Below are 19528 nucleotides of genomic sequence, written 5' to 3'. Positions count from 1 at the left end.
TACAAATAATTTGCCCTGCGGCACACAGACACGCGCTTGAAACACACTTTATTATATTATTGAGAACAGATGACAGAAAAGCCGTCTATGCGCATGTATGACACGCTGTTTGTAAGGAGGAGTGCAGTCTCGTGAAACACGCTCATGTAAAAGGTTCTCACTCTTTCTTTGTTTCTGTCTTCTGAATTTTTTTTTTGTTGCAAGAACAGTATCGTCTATGAGTGCTACAAATGACCTCAGACATCTCAGCTCAGGAGATGCTTTGAGTTCAGTTCACTTTATTTCCACAGAGCAGTTCATTGTGACCACAACTCTGCAGCCTGCAAAAACATATTCACCTCGAACCATGGTTTATATTTCAGTGATTATTATCATCATAATGATTATTTTTACATTTATAATTGTTTTTATGTCTTCATTTGTGTAAGTAATTTTCCACCTGCATGTTTAGACGGATACTTGCCTGACGGTAAACGGAAAGGTGGTTACTTACAGTATATACAGTTGTGCTCAAAAGTTTGCATACCCTTGGAGAATTGGTAATATATGTACCATTTTTAAAGAAAACACGAGTAAGCAGGTAAAACACATTTCTTTTATTTCTTATGGGATTCATATCCAACTGTAGGTTATAACAGAATGGCACAATCATAAAACAAAACATGGCAACAAAGAAAAAAATGAAATGACCCTAGTTCAAAAGTCTGCATACCATTAGTTCTTAATACTGTGTATTGCTCCCTTTAGCATCAATGACAGCGTGCAGTCTTTTGTAATAGTTGTCTATGAGGCCCCAAATTCTTGCAGGTGGTATAGCTGCACATTCGTCTTGGCAAAACGCCTCCAGGTCATGCAAAGACTTCGGTCGTCTTGCATGAACCGCACGTTTGAGATCTCCCCAGAGTGGCTCGATGATATTAAGGTCAGGAGACTGTGATGGCCACTCCAGAACCTTCACCTTTTTCTGCTGTAACCACTGGAGGGTCAACTTGGCCTTGTGCTTAGGGTCATTGTCATGCTGGAAAGTCCAAGGGCGTCCCATGCGCAGCTTTCGTGCAGAAGAATGCAAATTGTCTGCCAGTATTTTCTGATAACATGCTGCATTCATCTTGCCATCAATTTTCAAAAGATTCCCCGTGCCTTTAGAGCTCACACACCCCCAAAACATCAGTAAGCCACCACCATGCTTCACAGTGGGGATGCTATTCTTTTCACTGTAGGCCTTGTTGACACCTCTCCAAACATAGTGCTTATGGTTGTGACCATAAAGCTCTATTTTGGTCGCGTCACTGCTGTGAGGCGTGTCAAGGTGTTGTCGGGCATATTGTAAGGCAACTTGACCATGCAGCTAATTTTTGTTCAAGTATCATCATATTGTGCTCCTTGAAACAACCACACCGTCTTTTTCCAGAGCAGCCTGTATTTCTCCTGAGGTTACCTGTGGGTTTTCTTTGTATCCTGAACAATTCTTCTGGCAGTTGTGGCTGAAATCTTTCTTTGTCTACCTGACCTTGGCTTGGTATCAAGAGATCCCCAAATTTTCCACTTCTTAATAAGTGATTGAACAGTACTGACTAGCATTTTCAAGGCTTTGGATATCTTTTTATATCCTTTTCCATCTTTATAAAGTTCCATTACCTTGTTACGCAGGTCTTTTGACAGTTCTTTTCTGCTCCCCATGGCTCAGTATCTAGCCTGCTCAGTGCATCCACGTGAGAGCTAACAAACTCATTGACTATTTATACACAGACACTAATTGCAATTTAAAAAGCCACAGGTGTGGGAAATTTACCTTTAATTGCCATTTAAACCTGTGTGTGTCACCTTGTGTGTCTGTAACAAGGCCAAACATTCAAGGGTATGTAAACTTTTGATCAGGGCCATTTGGGTGATTTCTGTTATCATTATGATTTAAAAAGGAGCCAAACAACTATGTGATAATAAATGGCTTCATATGATCACTATCCTAAAATTTACATGATCAGTCATATTTTCAAAATCAATGCCAAAATTTCACAATTTCTGCCAGGGTATGCAAACTTTTGAGCACAACTGTATATATTATTTTTTTTATCACTTCGTTATTTTAATTGCTTTTTTTGTTTCGTTTGAAGTGCATTTTGAATTTTAAAATGTATTTGATATATATATATCATGAAGGAGGGATCAAAATAAAATTTATTCACACACGATGTATTTTCCCGGACAACAAAATGTCCGTCTGGTAGAGAATGTACAGATGAAGTAGGTTCTTTGCCAAAGAGATGTTGCCCTTCACAACTGTTGAACAACACACATTTTAAATACACAAATTTTTTTTCCAGTTTAATTTTAATTTTAAGTTAGAATAAATAAAGTTCAAAGTTTGAAATCAAGGTGTCTTGCTTTATTGTGTAGGCTTAACCCTAACCCTGCTTAACGAAAATTACCCCGTAGTACCACCTAGCATCCAACCAGCGGTAATACCGGTGTTCGTCGGTTTGAACGTGAACTTCGCACATCTGAACTGAATTTACTGATATAATAAATCAGTCAAATCCCTTATGAACAAAGATCTTTGTTCAGTTCGTCAAGTCATTCGTTCAGGTTGTCTAACTCGTTGAACAAGAAAAGGGGCTGGATGAATTATGAACAAAAGTGAGTGATGACCACACATTACAACAACATATAGATGTTATTGAAACTCATTACTTATTAGGCTAGTATTGTTGTCTTTTTTGTGTAGCTTGATAAAACATTGTGTTTAGCAGTTTACAATATGATAAATATTCCTTGTTGTCATTTGTGGGGAAACGCTTATGATGCTTAAACACTAGAACTGAAGTCTCTTAGTAGATTTGTAGACATGCAAATTTTAATAAAGGATAATTGAACTTGTTCTGGTCATGAATGAATCTGCTTTGGATTAAATGCAAACTCGTTCAAAAGGTAAAAGATGGTCATTTGATGCCATCTACTGGCGCAAAGTCGTAATTTGCAGAAATTGTCAATGAACGAATCAATGAACAAATCTTTTCGTTGAACGTATTCAAAAGACTCGAATCACTGGGATGAATCAAAATCCCCACCACTACTATCCAACATTAATTTAAGAAAGGAAATTTCATTGAACAAATTTGGTAACTCAGGAAAAATCGTAAGAACGCTCATTCAAAACCCTGATGTTTCTCTTCCATGGTACACAACAATTATTTTTCTGTTAAAATCATGGTTAGTATTGGGTTTGGGTAAGGTGTTAGACTTTATGGTAAGCTTGACGTTTAGGTTAGGGGTTAAGGGAAAAATCGTAATTAGGTTTGCAACTAATGATTATTTTGATAATCGACTAATCTAACAGTTATTAGAACAATTAATCGACTATTTCGACATGTTCGATAATCGACATTTATTGCAACAATTAATAATTAGCTCTTAACCAACTATTCAGCTTGTGCACAGACTTAAAAGGTTGTATTAAATGTGCTTATAAACAATAAAGAGGACAAAATCATCCTATGGAAAAATACTTTTTATTAAGTTTCATTCAGTAAAAAAAGTGTTTTTGTCTTGTTTTCCATTTAAAATAGTTTAAAAATCCTTAAGATACATTTAGAAACAATATATAAGATATTTAGACTTTCTTTCAGAGAATGTATCTTGAATAAAAGTGTATTTTGTATTTAAGTTAGAGCTGTTAGTAGATTGTCAGTAGTAAAAATTTTAATCGCATCATTGTTTTCCATAGTTAATTGCGATTAATCTTTTTATTTTTTAAATGTGCTGAAATTTGACTCTATATATACTTATATCCTGTCAAAATGCATTTATTTCCTTCTTTGGAAAGAACAATACAATAGAAAAAGCTATAAGTAACAATAATGCTTTATTAACATTTTCCAAACTGCACAGTACAAAGACAGAAATTCACTAAAATAGCACCAATTCAAGTAACAATAAACATTTACCAAAGTCTAAGTGGGATGTTGACTGATTGATAGAACTACTATTCACTGCAATGCACATTACTCAAATCAACTCAACTTTATTTATATAGCATGTTTTAAACAACAATATATCTCTTAAACCCTCATCCTCCACAATATTTATCGCCATCAGATAATGCATTTTTCTTCTGCAGTATAGTTCCTAAAGTAAATGTACATTGTTTGAAAAGAGTTTTCGATATTTATATTAAAAAACAAGCCAAAACAAAAACAAATCAAAAACTTATTTTGTTGCACTGTTTAATGGGCGAATACCCTCTTTTTTGGGTCACTTCACGCGACTCATAAAAGAGGCACTGACCGCACAGAGAAATTCGGAGTTTGTGCTTATTTACATGACTTGTTTCCTTATTATTTTAATTTTAATAAAGGATGCATTAAAGATATAACACCGGGGTGTTTCCTTTAAAGACCCATGACACGCAAGATTTGCTTAAGTGGAACTGCAGCTCCGGCTCCACAACGAGAGTTCTTCTGCATTTACTTATTTTGTATTTTTGTATAATTTCCTCATCCTTTGCGATCTACATCACCTGAAGCGGTTTGGGAGTCTGGAGTGCATCTGGACTGTGAGCTATGCCTTCGTCCTCTCCTCAGTCAGGCGTGAGCTGGGGTGCTCCTCTCGCATGCTATTATTAGAGTTTCATATGATCTCATGTTATGTTAAATGAGATCAAACAACTATTCGACAATTAAAATATTTGTCAACAATTTTTTATTGTCAACGTTGTCGATAATGTTGACTAATCATTTCAGCCCTAGTCATTATAACATCGTTCCTTGGTTCGTTTATTTTTCTCTGTAAGAGATAAAGTCATAATATTTTGTATGAGCCAACACATACAATTTCATCATTTTTTACTTTTATTACGACCTGCCATGAGACTGGGTAGCAAAAAACCTGCATATTATTCACTGACAACCCACAATCCAGTGTAACCAGGTGCTAAATGCGCTGAAATAGCGCTGCGCCATAAGTATTAAAATGAATGAATTACCATTAATTTCAGCATAAACACTTCTCCTTTCTATGCAAATTGGGCATTTTATTGATTGTGCTTTATTAACAAAATATAGCCCGATCAGCCTGCCGCAATTAAAGTTGCATTATTACCAACCATGGGAAACAGGCAGTAAACAAAAATGTATTTAAACATTTTTGTTCTTAAAAAGTTTGTGAAAAATTTCTGTTGATCATTGCAGCAGATCAAATAATGATAAAATGATGGAGATGACCATTTTAACCGATCATGTATGTATATAGATGAGTGCGCTTTCAGCATTTTAAAGAGCACATTTATGTGTCGCAACCAACCCGCATAATCGTGTTCAGCACAGAATTTTGGCTGTTTTCCAAAATTCCTTTAGTGCTAAAACAATGCTGAAAGCTTGTGCAAAATAAATCACGCTTTCTGCAGGTGCAATTCAGTCTTAGGAAATTCCCCTCATAATCCATGTTTCGCCTCGCCATCAAACATAAAACTGGGTCAGGCATCAAGCAGGGCACAGACCAAGACCGAACAGCTTTTTTTATTGTGTAAATAGTGCTGTCTTACTGACACCACCAGTATATCATAACTAGCTTGGTTTGTGTGGTGACACAACTCATACGGTACATACGGTCAACGCAATGATCAAACATACGGTCCCTGTCCTCGCCTTTCCCTAGAACTATCTGTCTGCATAGCTTAAATCCTTGCGCAAACACATTACAAACAACAGATGCTCTGTTTTCAAGCACAAAGGTAATATAATCAGAGTGAAGGAACCAAACTAATAAAGTAAGAATTTTCAAAACAGAAACAACAAAATAAATAAATAAATAAATAAATAAAGACAACACAAGATAAGTAAAAATGGGAAAGTGGAATTAGAGAAAGATGAATATATGAACAAACAAGGTCATGTACACTAAGTTTTGAAACACTTATTCTTTATTATCTTTTTTTTTTTTTTTTTTTAACATTTTAGAATAACAGTAAAGTCATCAAAACTATGGAATAACATAAATGTAACTATGGGAATTATGTTGTGACTAAACAAAATCCAAAATAAATCAAAACTGTGTTATATTTTAGCATCTTCAAAGTAGTCACCCTTTGCCTAGAATTTGCAGACATGTACTCTTGACATTTTTCTCAACCAACTTCTTGAGGTATCACCCTGGGATGTTTTTTTAAACAGCATTGAAGGAGTTCCCATCTATGTTGGGCACTTATTGGCTGCCTTTTTGTTTGTGTTTTTTTCTCCCTAATTTGGAATGCCCAATTCCCAATGTGCTTTTAAGTGCTTGTGGTCAGTAGTGATTTGCCTCAATCCAGGTGGCGGAGGATGAATCCCAGTTGCCTCCACATCTGAGACCACCAACCTGCGCATCTTATCACGTGGCTTGTTGAGTGTGTTGCCATGGAGACATAGCATGTGTGCAGGCTTCACACCGCGGCATCCACGCTCAACTCACCACACGCCCCACCGAGAACGCACCACATTATAGTGAACACGAGGAGGTTACCCCATGTGACTCTACCCTCCCTAACAACCAGGCCAATTTGGTTGCTTAGGAAGCCTGGCTGGAGTCACTCAGCATGCCCTGGGGTTCGAACTAGCAAACTCCAAGGGTTGTAGCCAGCGTCTTTTACCACTGAGCTACCCAGGCCCCTGGCTGTTTTAGTTTTATAATGAAATAAATTAATATGGTGGCACAATTATATTTTTGCCTACAAAACTAATTTCAAACATTTAAGCATACGCCTTCAGATCAAAAGATTGTTAAGATCGTTAGAAACATTTCAGTAAAGTGTTTTGACCGGTAGTGTAGATGGATGAACATGGTGATATAGATAGTAGTGTAGATGGATTAACATGGTGATATAGATAAATAAATAGGATATGAATCAACCAATCTGGATGTTGGAGGATAACTGCCACCCCCAGATGATTTTAATGTTTGCATTACATGACCAGCTACATTAACAAGTTTGTTTAAGTGCAATCAAATTGCGCGGTAGCTCAACAAATAGTATGAGCAGTATGGTGGTGTGCCTTTCTGAACATACCCAAAGAATGGACATCTTAGAAGTGAGTAGATACTATGGAACAGAATGATGCTCTGCTGGAGCTGGAAATGACTGCCAGAAAACTGGAGCGAAAATTAATCAGTATGGCACTGTTTTCATGATGATGGACAGTAGTATCCAGCTATCCATAATACAACAAAACACGAATTAGAGCAACACTATGGCAAAATAATAGAATACACATAAACAGATAAACACTCAATATATTGTGGTCAATATGACATCACGTTACTATACCTACATTTTTGCTAAATAATTTTAACATGGCTCGAGACTCCTCCCCCCTCAACAACTTTTGGGCCAGTTTCTATGTAAACTCCTGAGCCAATTTCTCTTCCCAGTCCGCCCCTGATCATATTTAATCAAACTACACAATGATGACTCTAACACTTTATAGATATTACAGTTTAATATTCTGTTAATGCATGATTTTCTGTAAAGCTGCTTTGATACGATGTGTGTTGTGAAAAGCGCTATACAAATAAAAATGACTTGACTTGTTGGTACAGCACATCCCATAGATGCTCAACACCTTGAACTCTTTGTAATGTTCCTCAAACCATTCCTGAACAATTTTTGCAGTGTGGCAGGGTGCATTATCCTGCTGATAGAGGCCACTGCCATCAGCGTTGCACTGTGTGTTCTGACACCTTTCTGTTATGGCCAGCATTACGTTTTTCAGCAATTTGTGCTACAGTAGCTCTTCTGTGGGATTGGACCAGACGGGCAAGCCTTCGCATCCCATGCACATCAGTGAGCCTTGGGTGCCCATGACCCTGCTGTTGGTTCACCGGTTGCCCTTCCTGGGACCACTTTTGGTAGGTACTAACCACTGCATACTGGGAACACCCTACAAGACCTGCCGTTTTGGAGATGCTCTGAACCAGTCGTCTAGCCATCACAATTTGGCCCTTCTCAAAGTCACTCAGATCCTTTCGCTTGCCCATTTTTCCTGCTTTCAACACATGAAATTCAAGAACTTGACTGTTCACTTGCTGTTTAATATATCCCACACCTTGACAGGTGCCATTGTAACGAGATAATAAATGTTATTCACTTCACTTGTCAGTGGTTTTAATGTTGTGGCTGATCAGTTTATTTATCTTTTTCTTTTCTCACAATGGTGCATTTGTGTGCTTATCCTGGATGTCTCAACCGAGAAGAGAATGTGAGATTACCTCTGTATCATGGCAACGCGAATATGTCACATGAGAGATTGCGTGATCTCCACCCCCTCGTGAAGCTTACTGGAAGCATTGGAATATAGTTAAAAAGTACTTAAATATTGATCTTTTTTCACATCAAAAGCAATCGTTTCACTTTAGAAGACATTAATTTAACCGCTGGAGTCGTATCAGTTATGTTTATGCTGACTGTCTGTGATTTATGGAGCATCAAAAGTCGGATCACTTACATTACATCACTAACTACATTTACAAGCTTGTTCAAGTTTGATCAAATTGCAGGTTAGCTCAACTGATGCGTGAGGCAAACGACTGGGGTACGGGTCCCCCTCAGTAAGCAAATCAACATGTTAGCTGAAAGTTTCAAAGAAGCAGCACAAAAAGACATGGTTGCTTCAACAATTGCATTTTTCATCACACATTTGCTTTCATTAAACTATCGGTTACGTTTAGGTTTAAGGTTAAGGGTAGGGAGGTCATTTTTGTTGATTTAAAACAAAATTGAGAACAGATAGAACAGCCGCGATGTGTAAGGAACAGCCTAATCTCATGAAATTTACGTGAACATGACAATATTTGTGCAATTCAAAATTTACGGTTCTCGCCTCCTCCTTTCCATTGAACTGTGTTACACTGGTGCCGAAATCCGGAAAGGAGGAGGCGAGAACCGGCTTAACAATATAAATAATATTTAATGAGACACTGAACCAAAAAGACAAACACACACACACAGGTGTCAGACAGCTGTCCGTAACTCTCTCTCTGCTGCACTGCGGTCTCCAGTCGGCCTTTATCCCTCTCGGGCTAATCAGCCCAATTAGGGGCCAGGAGTGTGGAATCATGACCCGGCCCCGCCCTCCGCCCTGCCACAATATTATTTATATTGTTAAGCCGGTTCTCACCTCCTCCTTTCCATTGAACTGTGTTACAGTGAGCTACCACGCAAGCTAATCATATTGGAATAAGTGTATATACTGTATATAGGTGGGTCTGTAATACAAGCATTAAAATGTACTGTTTTTCAAAAGATGCGTTAGAGTAAAAGTGTGTCGATATCATAAAATAGCACGGTCTGAGTAATAGAGAGAAAAATTAATGTTTATAAAGTCATAATCAGCCATTAATGTCATGATTTGAGTGAAAGTGAATAAAACACACAGTTGTTGTAGCGCCTCTAGTGTTAATTTCACCTGGAAACTGCAGTCACGTTTTCACTATGAGGCCAGGTTGCAGCGGAGCCACTTAACATCATTGTGTTTTTCCTGCGAATTGAATCCATGACATTTACATTTCTAGTGCCATGCTGTGTACTGTAGATGAGCTACAGTAACTCTTTGCTCAAGAATACTACAGGAAGGGGGCCTGGGTAGCTCAGTGGTAAAAGACGCTGGCTACCACCCCTGGAGCTCGCTAATTCAAATCCCAGGGCGTGCTGAGTGACTCCAGCCAGATCTCCTAAGCAACCAAATTGGCCACCCGGATTGAGGCAAATCACTACGCAACCACGAGGACTTAAAAGCACACTGGGAATTGGGCATTCCAAATTGGTTAAAAAAAAAAAAAAAAAAGAATACTACAGGAAAACTTTGCTCACAGACTATACTTTGATTGTGATATAGGCCAATTCATTTGTACAGCATTTCAATTGTATTTTGCCAAGATACAGTATAAAATAGCATCTGAGTGTCACTTTGAGTGTGTTTGAATTATACAGGTTTGTGCTTACCTAACAGTTTTACAGTAGGCAGAAGGGAAACTTTCTTGGCAGGTGGAAAGAATGGAGACTGCAATAAACTGACAAGTTGGGTAATGGACATGCATAGGATAAACTTGTGCATTATATACACCTGTCAGCCACAGTTTAACTAGTGCCATGTGTATCACTGCCAATGCACACATGCACTCATGCAAAAATGCGGAGGTCAAGGGAATAAGCAAAGCAAAGGGCTGTGGGAAATAATAAAGGGGTGGCAATCTCAGAGCACTGATATTATCGCTAATGTAGTGTGAAAGCCTTCTTCCTCCCAGTGCTATCTGCTAATTCGGAAATACCTACAACACTCAATGGCACTTTCATAGAGGAATCATAAATGGAAATCATACAGAAGTGGTGGTGGTGGTAGTGGGCTAAAGCACATAACTGGTAATCATGGGGTTGCCAGTTCAATCCCCACAGCCACCACCATTGTGTCCTTGAGCAAGGCACTTAAATCCAGGTTGCTCCAGGGGGATTGTCCCTGTAATAAGTGCACTGTAAGTCACTTTGGATAAAAGCATTATACAATGCGTGCATTGAAGAAACAGTAAGTCTACTCCTCACAGCCTCGTTTTCATTCTTGTTAAAAATCAAAGATGGCGCTACTATGAATAAGGTCTATCGCGAATGCAGCACTTAAAATAAACGTCTCCCTTATATTTAACGTTGGGAACTCTGATTCATGATTCATTATGGTGACTTTTTTTTCCCCCACACACGTTTCATGTAAATGAACTAGTTCACATAAATGATTCACTGATTCACATGAGCCCTGCACAGCCTTAAAGGGACTTTGCTTTCATTTTTTGTGGTTCAGTAGTTCGCAAGTTAATGTAATCCTGTGGTGATGATAGTGTAAACGAGTTTGGCTTGCTGTCCCTGGAAGAGGGCTCGAGGCTCGAGACTTGACCTGAGCTTGAATACCCCCAAAAGAAGCCAATACTGGGCAGCAAGTCGCTAGTGTCGGAGCCTTGTGAAACACGGAAAGCAATGTGTTTGGGTAGGAATATTGAGATGCTGAACGACAGTCGCTATGATGCTTCTACATTCGAATTTGCTGTGGTGGTGAATTCAGAGCAGCGGAGGAGACAGAAAAAGCGAGAAAGAACATGGCATTGAGCGTTTTGGTGTTGTTTTCTGAAATGTATCCCCGACAGAGTGTGGTCAGGCATCTGGATAAGAAATCAATGGTTAGAGGCTGTCTAGATTTGATTCTGGTGGTTTGGGCTTTTTGGGTGCCCGTGACTAGGAGTGAGATTTGAGGGTGGTTTGTTGAAGAGGAGTTTTTTGCCAAAAAGTATTTTATGGGAAAAATGGATGCCGCTCAGGCACCCCTTGATAGTTCCAGCATAAAGATTTGGATTGTTTGAGATTTGAGATGAAGGATGAGATGGAAATCTGGGAAAGGCAGTTTGTAGGTTTCGTTAAATTGTTTTTTAAAAACATTTCCAGGCTGTCCAGTATGTTTAGAGGGTTCGCGGAGAGATGGCTTGGAGAATGGAGTCCAGAGATGCTTGATGGAGGATTTTGAGTGGGTGGTTTAGTGGAATTTCAGCTCTGAACAGGGAGGAACTGGGGTTGGAGTCGGGTTCACCTCTGGAGTCAAGGTTCTGAATCTCTGGAAGAGAAAGTGAGAGAGAGAGTCATCGATCAGATTGACTTGAATGTGCTCGGTCTTAATTATGAATTGGTTGCAGATGGAGATCCATATTCTGCCTTTGTAAATGCACTGGTGGTTAGGTTGACGTAATGGACAAAAATGTTTTTAGCGGTCCATTCCGGCCCCATAGGGAGGCCGATACCATGATGGGGTAAAGTTCAAAAAGGGTGGAGGAAGCTGAGTGAGGAGGTAAATCAATCAGATCGGAGGGCCAGGTGGACGCGAACCAGCAGCCCTGGTAGAATCCTCCGAATCCGATGGACGGGGCAGCATCTGTGTACAAATGGATGTAATCTGCGGAGGAAATGAAATCATCATAAAAGAAGGTGAGACTGTTCCAGTGGTTGAGAAAATGTAGCCATCGTTGCAAGTCTACACAGCATGATTTGTCCAGGGTTACGGGGTCGTTTAATGAACTGACGGATGAGGCTAATGAGAGGAGATGAGAAATGAAAGGGCGGCCTTGTGGGATTATGCGCATTGCGAAATGGCGAGAGGTATGGCTGTCTTAAGTGTAAACATAGGAGGACGAGCTGGAAGTGTTAGGGGGTAAAGAATTCGGAAACATGGTCGCTTGCGGGGGGGGGGGGTGGAATAGTGACGAGTGCTCCGCGACTGGAGAGTATTCTCAGGCCCCGCACTTCCGTGTTTACTTTGGGAGAAATGTTTTTTCCACCTGTTGGTGCTGGTTGGTTGAGAAGGAAGAATTGCTGGTGTTTTGGATGTTTTTTGGCTAGAAGCAGCCGATTAGGAGCGCTTGGAGTGTTTAGGGGGTTAGCAGATGGAGTAGGTGTTGACGGGGTGAGTAAATCACCGAGTTTTGCTGAGACATACAGATCGTAGAGCTGCATTTTGTTTGAACACCGTGAGAACCGGATGTGTGCGTCTGCTAAAGTGTGTTGCAAACCATTAACGGTCCACTTGGAATGTTGGGAATCGCTGGGTAATCGGACATGTTGGAGGTGGCGGTCATGGAGGAGAAGATGTGTTCCTGCGGCCATTCCAAGTGAATAGCTTGGCGACCCCGATTCGCATCTGGAGGTTGAGAAACAGCGTTGGAAGAAAGATGATCCCAGACTCATCAAGCTGTTGTGGAGAGTCACCTCATCGGAGGTGAAGAGTTTGAGTTCGAGGGACATCTTCAGGTTAGGACGGGGCCAAATGCCGGAAGAATCGTCACCACCACAGAGGTAAGCAGCTGTTCATATATGTTTATATACTGTATACTCTGATGATGGAATTGGTTGGATTAAATGAAAATGCTCCTCCCAAACTTTGTTATGAAACTTCATATTTAATTGCTGATGTTTATCACTGTATTTCAATTAAATTTTATAAAATAGGGTGTTTTCCAGTTTATAAGTGTATTTAAGTATAAATTTATGTTCAATTTAATGTTGTCACCCTATTTGTTTAACCCAAAAATTAGCTATGGTTTTACTATAGTAATATTGCAGTAATATTGCAGGAATGTTGTAACCCGGGATTTTTGGCGGAAACCATGGTTTTGATACAATTAATCATGGTTTTACTACAGTAATACTGTAGTATCCATAGAGTAACCATGGTTTTACTATAGTAATATTGTAGTACCCATTACTGTATGAACCATGGTTTATTTTGTGGTTACTATGGTTTCACTACAAATACCATGGATAAAATATGGCTACTGTAGTAAAACCATGGTTAATTTTCACAAGGGAATGTCACCTTGATTAAATACATAACTATCAGATGATATTCTTGAATTTTGCAATCAGAACTTGTTATATATCTAAAAACTTTTTCTTTTTTAAATAGCTTCAATGTAGTTCAATGTAGATACTTTTTGTTAGTAGCTTGTAGTGTAGCTGAGTAATGAATAATTTTTTTTAAAGAGTAGCTTGACGGTAGTTGAACTACTTTAAATTATGAGTAGCCTGTAGCTTGGAAAGTAACAGTTTTAAAGTATCTTCCCAAACACTGACTGGAAGAATATGTGATATTGCTAACATATGCTTTGGAATTAGTTAAAGACATCTTGAAATTTGGTAGTAAATGTCCCTGGTCTTTATTCTAATGAAAATAATTCCATATTCATTCATCATTTGCTTTGAGTCCATGTCTATTAGCTTCAGAGGCCATCTGCTAGTGTACTTCTAAAAGATTACTAAACGTTTTAGCAGAAATGCACTTAAAATGCACAATATTTCTCTTCCAGGAAAACAGACCAAAAATACTGATGACTCATCTTGCACTCACAGGTTTATAAAAAAAATTTCCAATAAAATCACCAGCAATAGCAAGTAGCAAATCATGGTTCATATGTTTGACGTAAACTAAAGGCTTTCACTGATGTAAAAAATAAATAAAACTAAAACTAGCACATGCCCCTTCGAATTGTTCCACCCAAATTTCCTGTTAGGAAATACATCAACATATATCAACATAAGAAATTATACACATGCACAAACTATGCACATCAAGCCACATCATGGGGTATTTAACCACATGATAAAAATTTCTTGCTTTAGAAGACTGAAGGAAAGGCTTGAGTGAAAACTAAGTATACTCTGACAGAAAAAAAGGTTTCTGCCTTTTATTTGCCTGTCAGTGAATGATTGTAATTGCTATAATCTCACAGTCTCTCACAAAAAACAAATCCACACACTGCCAGAGAACATTCACATTATTGCTGGGCCAGAGCAGGTTTCCATTGACACCAGTGCTAAAGGGGAGCCACGGCAGAACACTCTGTCAGGCTATAGTTGCACAGGGCAGCAGGTGTCTTAGTGAAAATCTGAGGGGGCATTGCTACATTTCCATCACAGCAGGTGTGAGCTGTAAGGTTGAGTATAAAGGTGGATTCTAAAGGCTTGTAGCTGTCAAATGGTGGGTATATTGATCAGGGGTCTGTTCTGATAGGGTCAGGGAATGCACAGTGAAAACAAATATCTGTCAAATTGATGGTAAATTACCAGCAGATGTGGTTGCCAGACATTTACCATAAAAATACTGTAACCATGTTTCAGAATTTACGGGATGTTATTTTGATGTTCGTATATTCTATGGTGCATTACCGTTTATATTATTAAATGATAAACTTGATATTAACCTTCTGAAACAGTAAAAATCTGCTTTTCAATTTACAATATATTGTTAATCACCGTAGTAATTAAAGAAGGGCACATGCTAACATGAAGTTCTCAACAGTGGCCTTTCCAGGAGCAATGACCAATAAACATGTAGAGACAGTGCTCAGTGTCACTCACACAAACTCTAAGAACCATCAGAGTAACACATGTGAAATTTAAACATTAACTAAACTACATTAAATATAAAACAGAACACCCCAATGTACGTAACTGATATTAAAAATAAGAAGAAACATAACTATTCCCCTAAAATAGGGGGCCAGTGGTAAAGATGCTGGCTACCACCCTTGGAGTTCGCTAGTTTGCTAGTTCGAATCCCAGGGCGTGCTGAGTGACTCCAGCCAGGTCTCCTGAGCAACCAAATTGGCCCGGTTGCTAGGGAAGGTAGAGTCACATGGGGTAACCTCCTCGTGGTCGCTATAATGTGGTTCGTTCTCGGTGGGGCACATGGTGAGATGAGCATGGATGCCACGGTGGATGGCGTGAAGCCTCCACACATGCTATGTCTCCGTGGCAACACGCTCAACAAGCCACGTGATAAGATGCGCGGGTTGACAGTCTCAGATGCGGAGGCAGTTGGGATTCGTCCTCTGCCACCCAGATTGAGGCGAATCACAAGGACTTAAAAGCACATTGGGAATTGGGCATTCCAAATTGGGAGAAAAAGGGGAAAAAAATCAACAACAAAAAAAAATATTCCAATAAAATATAATGAAATGTAATGGGGAATTCTGGGAACACCTGATTATTGTTTTTTACCATGATTTAAACAATAATTTACTGTAAAAAGTACTCTGTTGACAAAATCTCTTGTTAAACATAATATACATTTTTACCGATAATTATACAGGAAAATCATACTTTACACATCTAAAAGTAAAACTATTTTTACAGCATTTTGCAGTAAAATTACATATATTTTCTTACAATAGAAGTGGCACTTACAATAGAAGTGAATGGGGCCAGTCCATAAACGTTAAAATACAAATTGTTTCAAAGGTATAAGTACTAGATGTAAACATTATACATGTTAACATGATTTTTGTCTGATAAAATCACTTACTAACCTTATCTGTGTACAGTTACATCCAATATTACAACTTCGTTGCTATGACGATGCAACACATTAAATCCTTTAAGCGCTTTTATCACACTAAAATAATGTAGAACAGAAATTTTAATCACACTAAAGTCAGGTAGTCACATATAATGATTACGTCTTGTGGCTATACTTTTGTAACAGTGAGTATTTTAATTTTTATGGACTGGCCCCATTCACTTCCATTGAAAGTTGCTTTTACTCTAAGTCTGTCTCATAAACAACTGCTGAGAGATATCAATGTTGTGTCACCCATATAGCCTACAGCACAGAAATCACTGACTATATAGAGTGTCCTGTTGTTTTCTGTCACAATCATATAAATGAATGCTGCATGAACAAGCTCACATGCAGAGTTTACCATTTATTTATCTTTCTTTCTTCATCCATAAACATTTGTCATATGGGTTCATCATAACATAACCATTCAATAAGTCAGCACTGATTGAATAATCAGTTTTTGTTAATTTGCTTTCGTCTCTATGATTGTGAATCAACATGTAATCAGAAGCATAATGCATCAAATATTACAACTGTATAAGCATATTGACTGGATGTTTTGGATATTAGTAAAACATAGTGATTTGTGTTTTTGATCGGCTCCTTATTTCCCACGCTATCATTGTCGGAAAGCTAAAGCAAGACGGTTTAGTAAACTAATGGGTCTTTTCCCAATTAGGTTGAAATCAATTACACTGTTATGTGAAAAGAACCATCCATACTTTGTGCTGGCAGTAATCTCAAGCATGACAAAAAGTATCAATCGACCGGTCTGAATTTCCTGGGGCACAGCAAATGTTCTCAAGCTAACACTTAATTAACAAATGTTACAGATCAACAGAAAATGCATTAATGCAAGTCACATGTGAGAAAATCAAGCAATACTGACAACTGGGATATTTGCACTCTTGCAGCTAATATAAGGTCAGAAATCCAGAAGGAAAGTGTGCAAGATTCTTATTGGAATTTGTATAAAAATTTGGAACCAATCATAAATATGACTCCTTCAAGAAAGGGGTCCTTCTGGATAAAGTTAAATTCCTACAGTATTTTTTTATTCTTATTGAATTACAATAGCCCTATTGGATTTTGTGTTACCTTTATCAGACCTCCTAATTGTTGTACTGGAATAATGCCTTTCTTCTGGACAAAATTTATTTTGATGTTCTACCGAAGCATATTATAGTTGATCTGAACAGTCCTATTGGGAACCATATGCTCTAGAAGAGCTCATATTTGCCTATTATTAAATTCCAAAAGGAATCCTTTAGGATTGTTTGACTTAAGGATGCTATTAATCTGCGTGTCAATCAGAATGCCACAATGCCAGCATTAATTAAGTGAACTTGACTTGAGGTTGCTCTGTAGGGAAGCTCTTGTTCAAGTGGTGCTGATAATGAATAACTAATATGGTATACACTGGAAGGTTCATCTTGATATAAACCAGACAACTAAGTCAACGTTTAGACACGCTCTGATAAATTAGAGCTGATATGGACCAATTTGAGGTCCAATCTACTCCATGGTAAAACACGCACAGACTCTTTCAACATCTGCGCACGTGAATCTATCTTAGGTGTGGTACACTGTAAAAAGTGGTAACCTGTAATCATTATCTTAAAGGGATAGTTCACCAAATAGTGAAAATTCTCTCATCATTTACTCACCCTCATGCCATCCCATATGTGCATGACTTTCTCTCTTCTGCTGAACACAAAATAAGTTTTATGTTTTTAGAAGAATATTTCAGCTCTGTAGGTCCTTACAATGCAAGTTAATGGGGTACCAAAATTTTGGAGCACATAAAGGCAGCATAAAAGGCTCCCACTGGTTAAATCTAAATCTTCAGAAGCAATATGATAGGTGTAGGTGAGAAACAGGTCAATTTTTTAGGTCCTTTTTTACTATAAATTCTCCTCCATGCCCAGTAGGCGGCAATATGCACGAAGAATGCGAATAGCCAAAAACAAAAGAAGAAGAATGTGAAAGTGAAACTGAAGATTTATAGTAAAGAAGGACTTAAATATTGATCTGTTTCTCACCTACACTTATCAAATCGCTTCTGAAGACATGGATTTAACCACTGGAAGCGTATGGATTACTTTTATGCTGCCTTTATATGCTTTTGAAACTTGAAAAATTTGGGACCCCATTTACTTGCGTTGTGAGGACCTACAAAGCTTAAATATTCTTCTAAAAATCTTCGTTTGTGTTAAGCAGGAGAGAGAAAGTCATACATATGGAATGGCATAAGGGTGAATAAATGATAAGGAACTATTTCTACTTGAAACTTTAAAATCTTGAAATTTTTGTTTGTGCTATAGGTTGATTTTGACATTTTGAATATTTCTTTTTTTTTACTTCAATTAAACCTATTAATTTAGATGTTGCCACACGAAGCACATTTTTAGGTTAACAGTGCACCTGTAAAAGATCGAACATCAAATCGCAGTCTCGAAATCTGTAGCGAAATAGCGAAAAACATCGCTATTTTACACAATATTTACAGCGGTCTACGGGTATCTCGCGTCAACCAGTTTCAACGGACACAGATCGCATTTCCTAAAGTTATCATTTGTAATTTTATTTGGGCATAAAAAACGAATTATCTCGATATTATGATCATTTTCTCATTAAAATCGACATGCACGAGCAGTATCGTACCAGTATTGCAACCCAGTGAGTACTAAACACGAGCTCAAAGTTTAGATTATTTTGTGAGTGGACAAGGAAAAATGCTTATAAATAAATAAATAAAAAACAGTTACGCGCAATAATTTTCGGTATGGGATTATGTAACATCGCCTGGTGTTTCGCATCTGAACTCCAGTGGGCTTTAAACCAGGTTCCTCGTGTCATGTTTGATGAATAAGTGCTCCGTCACAAGCACAAAACACAATAAATAATGCAATACACATTGACACACCAAAATCAGCTCTATCCCATATGATAACAACAAACTCTAATGATGCTTCATGGACAAACGGCGTCTTCTAAAATCCAGGTTCATGAAACGGGAGAAGGGTGGCATATACAGTCGCCAGGGCAAAGTCATCATTACTCTACTAGTGCAGCATTTAAATGACCGAGCGTGCATCAGCAGACTTACCTTGCAGAATGATCACAATCCACTAGCGAGCGTCTCCAAAAAATCTTGTTTATTCCTTTCTCCGGCCCCAAAGCCCCTCCGTCCACTCTTATCCAAGTCTGGCAAACGTTGAGCAATAGAGTCTGACAGCGGCGGAACCCTCCGTGAAGTCTCCGGTTGCGCGAACGAGCAACTGGGCGGCGCTTCAGTTTCTTCACCAGTGCTAATTATTTGACATTTTCAGGCGCACCTATTCCGATTAATGGTCTGGTATTCTCCCTATATCAACATATAAAGAATCATGCAGAATTCATTTTTATTATTATATCTTTAGAAAAAGGTAGCAAAAAAAACAGTTTTAAAATATTAGGCTAATATTTGAAAACGTTTTGTCTACCAAATTAAAGTAATTTGGTTTAATCAACACGCAGCTTGCCATTTTATTGTCAAAAAAAAAAAAAAAAAAAAATCGACATTTTACGAAAAGGTACATTTTGTTCAGGTCATATAGAGTAACCTTGACAAAAGTTCTTAATATTCTTGAAAA

General features: G+C 38.2%; 1 protein-coding gene across 1 annotated transcript in view; it reads right to left on the bottom strand.

The window, feature by feature from the left end:
* Window positions 1-19150, bottom strand: part of LOC127421197 (junction plakoglobin-like) — a 98217-nt gene extending 79067 nt beyond the window's left edge. The window contains exon 1 of the mRNA XM_051664040.1: window positions 19003-19150. The gene's annotated coding sequence lies outside the window, so the exon portion shown is untranslated. The remainder of the gene's footprint in view (window positions 1-19002) is intronic.
* Window positions 19151-19528: the final 378 nt, after the last annotated feature.

This window comes from Myxocyprinus asiaticus, chromosome 30 (assembly GCF_019703515.2).
Source record: "Myxocyprinus asiaticus isolate MX2 ecotype Aquarium Trade chromosome 30, UBuf_Myxa_2, whole genome shotgun sequence".
Classification (NCBI taxonomy): Eukaryota; Metazoa; Chordata; class Actinopteri; order Cypriniformes; family Catostomidae; genus Myxocyprinus; species Myxocyprinus asiaticus.
Note: the sequence above shows the minus strand (reverse complement) of the source record. Positions and strands in the feature narration are given on the sequence as shown.